The 13,080-nt window shown below is 39.1% G+C and overlaps 1 long non-coding RNA gene across 1 annotated transcript in view; it reads left to right on the top strand.

Annotated features, from left to right (window-relative positions):
- Positions 1-8,185, top strand: part of LOC307150434 — a 35,083-nt gene extending 26,898 nt beyond the window's left edge. The window contains exon 4 of the long non-coding RNA XR_013819720.1: positions 7,762-8,185. This is a non-coding gene — a long non-coding RNA (uncharacterized lncRNA). The remainder of the gene's footprint in view (positions 1-7,761) is intronic.
- Positions 8,186-13,080: the final 4,895 nt, after the last annotated feature.

The raw sequence follows: 13,080 nt of genomic DNA, 5'->3' as shown, positions 1-13,080 counted from the left end.
TCTTTGCCAGAACAACCGGGGCAGCCCATGGACTTGAACTCTCTTTTACAATGCCATTCTCTAACATACCTTGTAGTAGCGCCCTCAAGTCGGGGTAAAGGTTAGGAGGAACCGGTCGGTATCTTTCTCGAATCGGTGGAGCTGTGCCTGTGGGGATCTGGTGTGTGACAACCGCAGTCTTCCCAAAGTCGTCTTCATGGGCCGCAAACACGTGGGACCACTTCCGCAGTAGGGCTGCCAGCTGGGCTTGCTGGCCCCTAGTCAGGTCCTCACCGCACAACGCAAGGGCTGGGTGATCTTCAGTCTGCGTCTGTTCTACGTGCATAACATCAACTTCAACCAACTGGGGTTCGATGTTTCGTAGCACGAGTCTGGAACGTCCCTTTATGTATCTTGGGTCTATCTGGGTCACCGAAGCAAGGGGGCTCTAGGGGGAATGGATTTGGGTTGCAGACACGGAGGGGAACCTTCCCACCTTGCACCCAGCTCAATGATCTAGCAACACACCACTCCTGCCCATGGTGATCCAAATCTTCAACTAAGACCGCACAATTAGGCTGGTTGGTAGCTTGTGGGACGTGGGCCCAGACGATCATCTCACTTCCCGGGGGTAACACTACAGGTGGTTGTCGCTGGAGTTTAGCCACACCTTGGAGCTCTACCTCAGGCATGGAGCTGTTTACTCTTTGGCAGGCGGCGAAGGCTGCATCCCAGGCTTTCTCTGCAGAAGGGGAAAACACAGATTTAAAAGCTGCAATACCAGGGTGTCTACCCTGGAAAATGCCCGCCCAACAGTCTGCCACCACAGTCATACCTAAAAGTCCATATTCTGTGTTTATGCAGTCATCTCGTACGATAACCACCCCCTTCTCATGCACTTCCACACCCCCAATGTCAAAATTCAGTACTGCATAGCCCACATAAGGAATTTGAAGTCCATTAGCAGCTCTCAAAGCCAACCAAGATATTTGACTGGGATCTTGCATACATTCGTCGCTAAAATGACGCTGGAACAAGGCTTGGCTAAAGAGTGTAACTTGAGAGCCAGTGTCTATTATGCATGGGATCCGTCGCCCTTGGACCAACACTTCAACCTCTGGGCACCTACCCACCATAGAGGGCCTTTGTAGGGACGTGGCTAAGGGCCCCTCCCGGTTCACTGGCCCTGCTGTGACCGGGGGTATCGAAAAACCCGACTGAGCTGGACGTCTCCTTGGACAAAAACGCTGTATATGTCCCCCTTCTCCACAATCATGACAGATGGCGCGGCCTTGAGCATCCCACTGATAGCGCTGTTGGTCGGGGGGGGCTGACCCCAAGCGTTGGCGACGGGGGTCACGGTCGGAGTGAGGACGCCAATGTGGCTGGAACGGTGCCTCAGTTGCTGGGGATTGTGTTGCTGAGGCTTGGCCCAGATGCCCCTTCAGTTCTTCTACCAAGGATTTCCCCAAAAGTGTTAGCTGCTCCTTTAATTCCTGTTGTAATTCGGTTCGCAATGAATCCTTCATTCGTTGCCAGTCCAAAGCATTTTTCCCTTGGTCCTTCACTCCAGTTGGTGTCGCTGCTGACCTTGATGGAGGAGTCAAAAAGGTTGGACAAACCTGAACCTCTTCCTCTGGGGCCAGCTCTTGTTCTAGCGCCTTCGCTTCTCTACAGGCATCAGCAAAAGTGGATGTTGGGGTCCGGCGGAGCTGTCTTGACAATTCCTGCTTTATCAGTCCATGTCTCAAACCCATAACGCATTGAGTTCGCAGCAATTCATCATCTGTTCCAGCAGTCAGGGGTTCTCTGGCCCGCCACCTATGATGCAGCTCACGTAGACGAAGGGTAAATGCTCCTACCCCCTCCCCTGGTTGCTGTTTACAAGTAAAGAACTGAATACGTAGTTGAGCAACAGGCTGCTGACCACCATACAATGAAGCTAGGGCATCTAGAATTTTTACATCAGTATTTCGTTCTCCTTCAGCCAATAGCAGGATTTCTCTTTTAGCATTCCCCTCCAATGCACTCAGCACAAAATCAACCTGCTGTACCTCATTCAGCCCCTGAGCCCGAATAAAAGCCTCAATTTGGTTTCTCCATTCTTGAAATTTAGAGGGCTCCCCTCCACCAAATTTTGGGACCCATGGCCCTCCCATAAACCATGGCATTAACGCATTTACCTGGGGCTGCTCGTCGTGACTCATATTACTTGTGTATGTCAAGGGCCCTGCCGACTTACGCCAAAAATGTAACGTGATAGTTCAGACCAGGGGTGCCGCCAGAAATTCTGGGCCCTATGGAAACCAAAATTTCTGGGCCCCCTACATTTTTTACAGATAAAATTTAACCCAATAAACATGCCCTGTATACTTTAAAAAAGATACTTTGGACATTGCGTAGTTAAAATGTCTAAAGATGAGTACAAAGCCTACAAAAAAAAAAAAATTGTATACACACGTAGGCCTAATAACCATATTATTTCTATTGGCCTATTTAGTTTTCATAATATAAAATATTAAAATATCTATTTTGTAAACTCCTTATAGCCAATGGTTACTACAGACACATGTTTTATTCAGTTTTTTATATTATTTTTTTCTGGGGCATTTTATTCATATTAAGAACGTCAAGTTTGACATAATCGATCGTAGCAGCAGCACTGTCACTTCACAGAACACACGACACACACGGCAAACTGATTTTGTGATTTTTGAAGCGTATAGATTAATTTTTGTTTTGTAAAGTTATCATCATGTGGCGAACACAGTAGATAAGACGTGTTGAGAGGCTTCAATCTTCGTGAAGTTTCGCGCTCAGGCTCACCTTGTTCGGCTGAAGGTCCGTGCACACTGAATCCGAAATTTTCGCATGCGTCTTTTCGTATCCGTCATTCTTTGGTTCTAAACTGTCAAAACCATAGACTGTAAAAAAACACCATTCAAACCCTTGTTAAGGATGCGAAAAACGCAGAAAATCGAACCCGATCCGATTTTTTTTTTTTTTTTTTTTTTTTTTTGACGGACGAAAGTTTCGGAGGCAGTGTGCAAGTGTGATTGACATAACGAGGTTGTATTTATTTTTTAACGTGCTAAAATATCGGACGCGAATTTCGCACGGGGGGGGAGCCGTTGAATCTGTGTAGAGCTATTTTTACATGGTGTAGAGACATGATAACCCAGAGATGTTATTATTGTTGGATGTAAATCATAATTCAGTAATTATTTTACTAAGCTAGCTAGATAAAAGCAGGTCATGTAGCAACAAAAATAAGTAACTCTGAAAGTTTTGGAATACAGGAATAGGGCAAGCTACCTTTCTTTTTGAAAAACTGTGTGACATACTGTCGACTTCGGCGTTCTCTGTCTTCTCTTTCCTTTCCTTTTTTGATGCCCTAACTTTTGACGTGACACGCCTGCGTGTGTCACTGTCTGCGCTGCATCATAGCAAGTGCAATAAGCAAGAGACGTTACACTAGCGATCGTAGCTCGGACAGCGCAGGTGGAATGAACCATTGTAAAGGGGAGGGGTGTGACTGAAACAGTAAATACATTATTTGTTTTTTAAATATTAAATCTATGGTCAAAACGGACAAAATACACATTTAGTGCATGAGGGGCCCTAGCACATTTAATGTATGTATAAAAAAGAGAAAAGAAATAAGAAAAGAAAAAGGGGGTCTGCTCTTCTGGGCCCTAAATCAGCCTGGGCCCTTAGAATCGTCCTAACCTTCCACCCCTTTACGGCGCCCTTGGTTCAGACACACGCAGGAGGTTTTACCCCTGTCATACACAAGTAACGGACTTACACCAAAAAGTCTTATAAAAATACAAAATTTATTTATACAACAATTAAAATAAAAAAAAACTAAACACTTGTATGCATAATCAAGAGAGCAAAAACATTAGATGTAACTGCTACAATTCAAGGGCTCGGAATAATGTCAATCTGGCGCCCTGGTTAGACAGCGAATGAGAAGGGCTAACACACAAATCACGCCAATAAAGTCATATGTAACAGCACACAGTCACACGTGAGATTTACACAGCAAGGGCAAATAGCAAGTTTAAAAACCGGTGTAACACTTCAAAATAACCCCACACATTAAGGAATAATGGTACAACTAAATTGGTTTGATCAGTACAAAAGCCCTAAAACCAATTCACATATAACCAATTAAAAATAAAACCCAGACGAGCAGCCAATATACTCCTAGACCGAGAGAAGTTTACATAAGCAAAACATCACAATTATATTATGCATGGAGCGGAGTTTCATCGAACACAGTTAACAGTCTAGTCACTCACGACCCCGCCCACTTGGCGCTCGTAGTGCAAAGGGAAGGAGGCGCTAAAGGTGAGGTGATGACAGCGACCCACACACGAAAATCCCAGCTCACACGATTCCCAGGATTCGGTGACCAACGGGAGAAACCGGAACTGTAGAGCCGAGCTGAGAGACAATGGAAGGGCAATCAGTCCCAAATAAACACACGTCAGTGCCCACTCTTTCGTAAACGATCAGAATTACCACTTCCCTTAGTATGAAAAAATAGCGCGCGTTGATTATTCTCGTGGGCCTCTCGCTGTCAGGAGTCAATCGCGTTTCGTTGTCACTGCGTGGAGTCGAATATCCAACACATCGGCACAAAGGCAGTCAAGCTTGTCTCGTTACGGTCTCTCTCACGGTCAAGGAACGCACCCAAAGGACTGCATGCTGGTTCTTATATTCAGTGGATCTACCAATCGCGTTGTACCACTGGCTCATCAGTAACATTGGACACACCTGCAACCACAGACTTGCAAATACACATGTACACCTGGTAGACATTAACCCACCCTCACAAGTTGTCAGACAGTCAGTGTTATCCTCCCGTTACACGTCCTCCACTAACAGGTCTTATCTTTTAGCCAGTCTCTGCCTCTTACTCTCTGAGGCTAGTCGTCTGAGACTTTCTGTCTCTCCTTTCTTACGGCTTTCTCAATCTTTACGGCTCTCGCTCATAAAGTTATTTGTTCTACGCGCGTTCAACCCTTTCTGGGCTGTGTATAAATTATCTCTGTTCAACCCTTTCTGGGATTTTCCTTTAAATAATCTTTTCTAGATTATTACTTTCTGGCTAAATTTCTCTTAGTCGACTTTTGTTTTAACCCTTCTGGGTTTTATTATTATTACATTAATCTTTGCCCTTTCTGGGTATGCATTATAGCATTCATTTTTCCACTCTCACGGAATTTTATTTTTATATTTTCCACTCTCACGGAATTTTATTTTTATATTAATCTTTGCCCTTTCTGGGCTTTATTATAACAGTAATATTCTCCCTTTCTGGGTCTGTATTTCTAAATACTATCTTTTCCAGAAGTTTCTCTTAGACGTCTTTTATTTTAAACCTTTCTGGGTTGTTCCTTTAAATAATCTTTTCTAGGTTATTAACATTTTTGGGGTCTTACATGTTGCCTTTTAGTTGGTAATTTACTAGCATTCAAAGTTCGTACTCCTATACTCAAGCGTACGAGTGCGGAAGCGAATGGGCAAGCATTGCTCGATCGACCATGGCCAGGGGTCGATGGATCAATGCCCCTAAAACGTTGGGCGCCATGTTTTACGGTGTGTACTTTAATCTTAACACCTTTTACCTATTTATTTATTATTCTCAGGTAAGGTAAAGAAAGTCAAATCTGACCTAAACCGTAAGCATTCAAAAAGTACTTACAATTTGGTCAGAAGACTCCCCTGTGGTATGTTCGCATTAAAAGTCTTCCAGCATCATAAATCTAAGTCTCGGTAGGCAGATTTTGTAATCAATTAAATTTATTTTAATTGGTTATTTTTCTTTTATAATAAACAAAAATATAAAGGCAAATAAAACTTCATCGTTTAAGTATAAAATACAATAATCACGTCTTGAATCAAAGGTGTAGTAAGCTCTGGGCTTCTTCTCTTCTGCTTGGGGTTTCTTGTCCTCAGCTCTGGGCATCTAGGCGTCGGGGGCACTGGCGTATCAGTATCCCGAAGGGCAAATCAGTTCTTCAGTCTTTTATACTCCTGTTTTTTTCAATAGACATTTGGTTGACACTCCTCCAAAGTTTCCCAGATCCTTCTCCAGGCAGGTGCAAGCAGTCCACTTCTTCATGTCCTTGAACTCCAGTAAACTCAACTAAGATGGCTGAGTTCATTTACAGTTCTAGGAGTCTAGTGCACACACATAATCACACTTTTCTGCTCCTCTCAACATGGGTTGGCACAGTCACATATACATACATAACCAATTACTGTACATCTATGCCAAAACAATATAAGCCATCTTTTACAAACAAAATAAATAATAACATTGAATGCAATGCATTCTATCCAATACATTGGCTAAATATGTGTAACAAAAAGGCATCTACAATAAACAAGGAGGCAGGTAATTGCATTTTCTTGATATTATACAACAATATGAAGGATGCAATACTACTCTATAGGTACTCAAGATTAACAGGAGATTGAGTGAAAATGAGCATTTCATTTTTGTAAATTTGCTATTTCATTCAGAGCATTTCCCCCCCCCCCCAACCCCCCCCCCCCCTCTTTAAGACGGTCGCCTGCCGCCTCCTACTGGCGGTTTAGTTTCATAAAGTATCATTCTTTCAACATTCCTTATTTGTACATTAACAAATATTTGAAATCTAATTTAATACAGTTATAATTTTCCAATGTAAATTATTTAATTTGATTGGTAACAGCCTAGTGTCTTATTATTTTAATTGAATATATTGATCAAATTTAAGAATTTGAAATGAAAGATGGAGCATACATTTAATAAAATTAGGGGGAAAATGCCCTTTATAAAAGGTACAAAAAATTAGTGTTTTCAAACAGTGATGTAATGAAATATTGACAATTTAAGCTTGAAGGGAGTAAAGTCTCCTTTTAGGCTATTAAGGAAATGTAATTTTGCCAAAAGAATAACTTTTATTTTAAATAAATGTTCATTTTAAATCAGCCTACTTCAGTGTGATATGTTACCATATTGTCATGCTTAATACTGAGAATTTGAATAATTGTAATGTGATGATCAGATGCAGATATCTACATCAAAGAATATAGGCGGTTTGCGGGTAGATTATCTATTTGTAACAGTGGATTCGGGGGACTCAAAGTGCACCAGATTAATGAATTTATCTTTAAAATGTACAAAATTTTATTTGCCTCCCCGGACCCCCCTAGAGGTACCAAGCTCCACCCACAAAAATAATGTGGGAAACACATTAGGCTATATGATGATCTACAAAAAATACAAATTTAATTATCTCATTATTAAAATACATTATTAGGATTTTACCACCTCCGCCTCATTTTGAGCCAGGAAAAACCCTGAGTAACATAACATGACAGGAGCTATTTTGCTGAATATTCTCACGATTGCAAATGTTACATTGATTTTAGTTCAATAAACAAGTAATGAATATTAAATTATTTCAATTACTTAGGTTAAATATTACATATACGCATGTAATATAATGTGTATTTCCATCACAGGTTTGGTCTTAAATATTACATATACGCATGTATTATAATGTGTATTTCCATCAAAGGTTTGGTTTTAAATTTCATTCAAAGTGGCATTAAAAAGTCTTAAATTTAACTTGTTTTTATCTGTAGACACCCTGTTAATGACAGAATTTTCATTTTTGGGTGAACTATCCCTTAAGGTTAAGTTGCACCTTTTGAAATGTACATGAGCTTACATGCATGTGAATTAATTTAAATTTAATGTTTATTCATCTTCACTAGATGTCCGATGATTGCAGCTCTAATCTTGATGTGCCAGTGGGGATTGTACTAGTGGAAGATGGGATGACTCTTCAGCCCCTCAACTCTCTGCATTTGTCTCCCTTGTCCATTGGTATAGTAATTGAGGGAAAAGTGGTGATGGACAATCTGCATGACCTTCCTGAAGCAATGTGCCTTCTGTTCGGGCTAATTTATAGTTTACACCTGAATTACCCAAAGTCTCTAAAGTACACATTTGAATTTATTCAACGCATCCTCCTTTCCATGGGGCAGAAAGACCTGCAGCCTAAAATACAATCTTTGGCTAACCATCTGTTTGGTTAAAATGGAGAAAACGTGATCAGCACATGCATTCAACAAAAAATAAAATATGATGCAGCGGCCAGTAAGACTTTTACCAGCAGAATGCAACGGCTTTTTCTAGGGGGCGATGTAATTTTCAGAACAGAAAACAGAACACTGAAATTTGTTGCACGATTTTGTGGAACGACTACAGACCTCCCTTACAAAACACTGGCAGTACTTATTTTTGGTAGATGCGTCAGTTTCTTGCAATGTGTTATAAATATATGAACTTGCTGTTTTGTTGTTCATGTGTTTTTTTTGTTTTTTTTTAAAAAGCTTACGATTTTGATGTTTGTGTGATGATGTTTGTGATGTTTTGATGCCTTAAAAATGTGACTGTTAGAAATGAGCTTATTTTGTTTGTCTTTTAACAATGTCACTTAAAAATTAGCTTATGATTTTGATGTTTGTGTTAGAAATTAGCTTATTTTGTTGTTCATGTGTCTTTTAAAAATGCAACTGTTAAAAATGAGCTTATGATTTTGTTCATGTGTCTTTTAAAAATGTGACCTAAAAAATTGCTTATTTGATGTTTGTGTTAAATGTGTTAGAAATGAGCTTATTTTGTTCATGTGTCTTTAAAAAAATGCAACTAAAAAATTTGCTTATGATTTTGTTTGTGTCTTTTAAAAATGTGAGCTTACTGTTGAAAAGCTTTCAATTTTGATGTTCGTGTGTCTTAAAAATGTGAGCATATTGTTATGAGAAATGTTTGTTAAATTAATGTAAATGCTGTATATACCGAATAAAGTGGTTGATGTGAAAAACAATACTTGTTTTAATGATTTATAAATGATTTAATACGAGGAAACGATATATAAACAGGAAAGTTTGAGTTAAGTCTTTGCCTTTTTAAGTTATATGTACTTAAACATTTTAGTTATCTGTAGTTAAACATTAAGTACAGATAACTTAAATGATTGAGTTACTTCAATGAAGTGACCATATTAGGCCAACTCAATTAAATTGTCAATTTCCCCATTACTCAATTGAACTGAGGGAATCACTTTCCTCAAATCATTTGAGTAGTCTCAACTTATTAGGGTTTACAGTGCATCTAAACTTCCCTCGTCCACTTCACGAAGTGGAACGCACTTCCCTCGTCCACTTCACGAAGTGGAACGCACTTCAAAATGGCGGCAGGGATTCCCCCGAGGGGAAGTTCGCAAGTGGGTGTCTAAAAGTGGACTGGAACGCAGCACCAGATAGCAAAAATTGAGCCATTCCACCGAATGGGTGACATTTATGTCCCCAGAACATCATATGTATAAAATTGCATGAAAAATCTAAAATACATTTTATTATTAAGCAAAATGTCCTGCATATTAAGCTAACTACAAATTTTAAAATTTATAATTAAAAACATTAATAAAAACTACATAGAACACAAAAAATAGCATTTTCTGCATGTCCCCACTCTCTGTCTCTAAACTTTGCCATGAAATATAATGATTAAAATCCTTCAGAAATCTTAAGTTTTGGGGATTGTTGTGTGACTTTATATCCAATCTATTTAAAATGTTTGTTTGTTTTTATGAGAAAAAAATATTTTATCTAATATTTTAGATAAAATACACATTTTAGCCATGTCCCCGGGTTTTCACTCAGTCCTGTTACCCTAACACATTCCCCCCTCTGAAAAACTTGGAATATTCCACAAGACACATTTTCAACAGGAAGTTGCATCATCTTGATCTTCTAAAGGCAATAGGAAGACCATAAGTAAGTCCTCTCATTTTAATTTCTGTATATTTGATGAAATTGTAACTATGAATGAGAAGGTCAATCTCAACATACTGTCCTGTTACCTAAATGATTTCTTAGAATTTATTTGTTTATTTTAAAAATATTAACTTTTGTTAAGTTACTACAATTTGCTCAGTGTCCTCATGCTATTAGCATGTATGCTATGTGGCCATATGTCATGTATTTGATAACTTTTTGCTTAAAAACTCAATCCTGTTACTTTCAGTCCTGTTACTTATATGAAAAATAACAGGAGTGAGTTAAAGTAACAGGAGTGAGTAGAGTCCTCTGTTTTGTTGATTTAATACTGTAAATATTAGTTGATATAATACTATTCACCTGAATTATGAGTTTTAAGGTTTCAATTACTTGTATTGTAGACATTAGCATTAGTTTTACGATGTGAACACCGTACTTCCAGGAAGCCAGTCCACCACAAAGTGACACGAACGTTTTGTCTTTGTCTTCCTTATATTTTGTAGAAGACGAAGAAAACCCATACTATGCAGGTGCCAACTATGGCATATTGCAATGGAAGGAGCCAAACACACCCGCAACCCTCTTTTCTCCCTTTTTTGTCTTGCCTTCCCTCTTTCTCCCTCCCTCTCTCTTCTTCTCTCTCTCTCCTTATTTCTCTTTCCACCTCCTTTGCTGTGAAGTACTACTAACATATAGTACATCACTTCAACATAGAAATCTTATGCACACACAGTCATGTACACTCTCTCGTGCACACACATATGGACACTCATTCCTGTTTCCTGTTCCTCATTCCTGTTATGAAATAGTTCATTCCTGTTACCAAGTGTTCATTCCTGTTACATTAATTTATTCATTTTCTAAAAAAATAAAGTTAAACCACTGTTTTTATCAGTTTTGTTTGGTCCATCATTTATACAATTGTTTAATAAATTAAATTATAAAAAAATATATAAACTTAAGGCTTCGGTCTTTAAAATGAAAAAATGGCTTTGTGTTTTTTACTAAAATACACCTTGCCTTAATATATAGTGATTTTTTTTGTCACAAATATCAGTTATTTGAACATATAATCAACAATTTCTTTAAAATAAACACTTTCTTGTGGGGAAAACAAAGGAATTAATTGACATGCTTTTAAACATGCTTTTTAAATGGCACATGAATTTCGTTAACAGGACTGAGAAAACATGCGTCCATCTTCTGCTTAGAAACCTTGTAAAAAATTTAATAAAGTTGCCTGAGATTGACCAATACACATTTTGAATAGATACATATTTGAGTATTAGATTCAGTGTTGAAAAAAAATTAAAAATTAAGTTTAATTTTGAAGAGTTACAACAAGCAAATGTCACCCATTCGGTGGAATGGTCCAATTACGTTTGGGCCACATGTGGGTATTATCTGGCACATATGGCCTAGATGTGGCATGGCTGAACAGATATGGGCCAAATTGACCGTTCGCAAAGACCCGCCCCCCTTAGTTACTGTCGCTATGTCCGACAAGCTACGCCGTTCTCACGCCACACCATGTTCTCACGCAGTGAAAAATACATCGCGGAGCAGAGAGGAGACTGACAACACGCTGACAGACAGGACAGACCAGGTTACTTTTCGGTTACGTTTGATATTAAACATATTAAACAAAGTCTCAGCTTTCAAATTTGGTCATTTTTTAAAAGAAATTTAAACAATAAATACCGTTTTGTTGCTCTTTAATGTGCCGTGACAGATCACCCTGCTGAAAAATCCAGCTTAAACCAGCCTAAGCTGGTCAGGCTGGTTTTGGCTGGTCTCCCAGCCTGGTCATAGCTGGTTTATCAGGCTGGTTTTAGAGGGGTTTTGAACACTTTTTTAGCTGGTCAGGCTGGTCTTAGCTGGTCATTGTTGGGCTTTGCTGGTTTTAGCTGGTCAGCCTGGCTGGTCTTAGCTGGTCATTGTTGGGCTTAGCTGGTCAGGCTGGTCTTAGCTGGTCATTGTTGGGCTTAGCTGGTCAGGCTGGTTTTAGCTGGTCAGGCTGGTCTTAGCTGGTCATTGTTGGGCTCAGCTGGTTTTAGCTGGTCTTAGCTGATCATTGTTGGGCTTAGCTGGTCAGGCTGGTCTTAGCTGGTCAGGCTGGTCTTAGCTGGTCAGGCTGGTCTTAGCTGGTTTTAGCTGGTCTTAGCTGGTCATTGTTGGGCTTAGCTGGTTTTAGCTGGTCTTAGCTGGTCAGGCTGGTCTTAGCTGGTCATTGTTGGGCTTAGCTGGTTTTAGCTGGTCAGGCTGGTCTTAGCTGGTCAGGCTGGCTGACTCTATGTCTTCTCTATTTTTCCTGCCACTGGGTGTTGTGACAAATAATGTAAACAATTCCAAGTATACTTAAAATAATCTTCAGGAGCACAGGCAACCATTCAAACAAATTCCTTTTATTTGATATTGCAGCCCCTTAAAACAACCCATTGATATGCTAACAGTAATGTACAAAATTATTAATTGAAATGATTGAAATGCTAAAAACTATAATAGTAACTAAAGGAGAACAATAACAGAATTATAGAGATACATTTTACATTACATTTTTCTTTTCTTTTTTTGACATCTTGTATTTTTTGGGATATGTAATACCCCACTTGCTTCTCCCGCTTCTCTCTCTCCTTTTTCGGGTTCTTTTTGTTTGAGCCAGTCACTGAAGCAGACTTGAAAGATAAATAATTTAGATTATTAATTTGTCACTTTTCAACTAGTAAAACTTAGAAAGTTAATCAACTAATGTAAAACCCTTTTACTAAATTGGCTACGGCTACATAAAGTATATGAATGAATAAATGAATGAATGAATGAAATAACAGATTACCTCTCAAAACTTGCAGCTTGGAGGGAGTCAGGGGAGGCTTTGCAGAATGTTTATTCGTGGGACACTCCTTTCCTGACACACTTCTGCTCTTTAAAGTGTTTGTCCCCCACAGTGCCACAGCTATCTCTTTAACATAGAGAGAATCTTTTGTAGATAAATTAATCTTCTTCCATGCCTCTTCTCTGATCCAAACTTTGTTTCCTATGTGGATCTTCAAGACAAAACATAAATGAGCTTCAATTGTATGAAAAAAAAAAAAATCTAAATATCTTCTTTTATGTTCTACAGAAAAAAGAAACTTATACATAATATATTCCAGTTGGTAGCTATAAATGTTGTGACGTTACTCCTACTTTGGCTACCACATAAGAGCTGCATTTCTTTGTACAGATCACAATATTACAAATAAGAAGCTG

This window comes from Squalius cephalus (assembly GCF_949319135.1).
Source record: "Squalius cephalus genome assembly, chromosome: 2".
NCBI classification, from domain to species: domain Eukaryota; kingdom Metazoa; phylum Chordata; class Actinopteri; order Cypriniformes; family Leuciscidae; genus Squalius; species Squalius cephalus.
The sequence above is the reverse complement of the archived record's forward strand: the minus strand, read 5'-3'. Positions and strand labels throughout refer to the sequence as shown.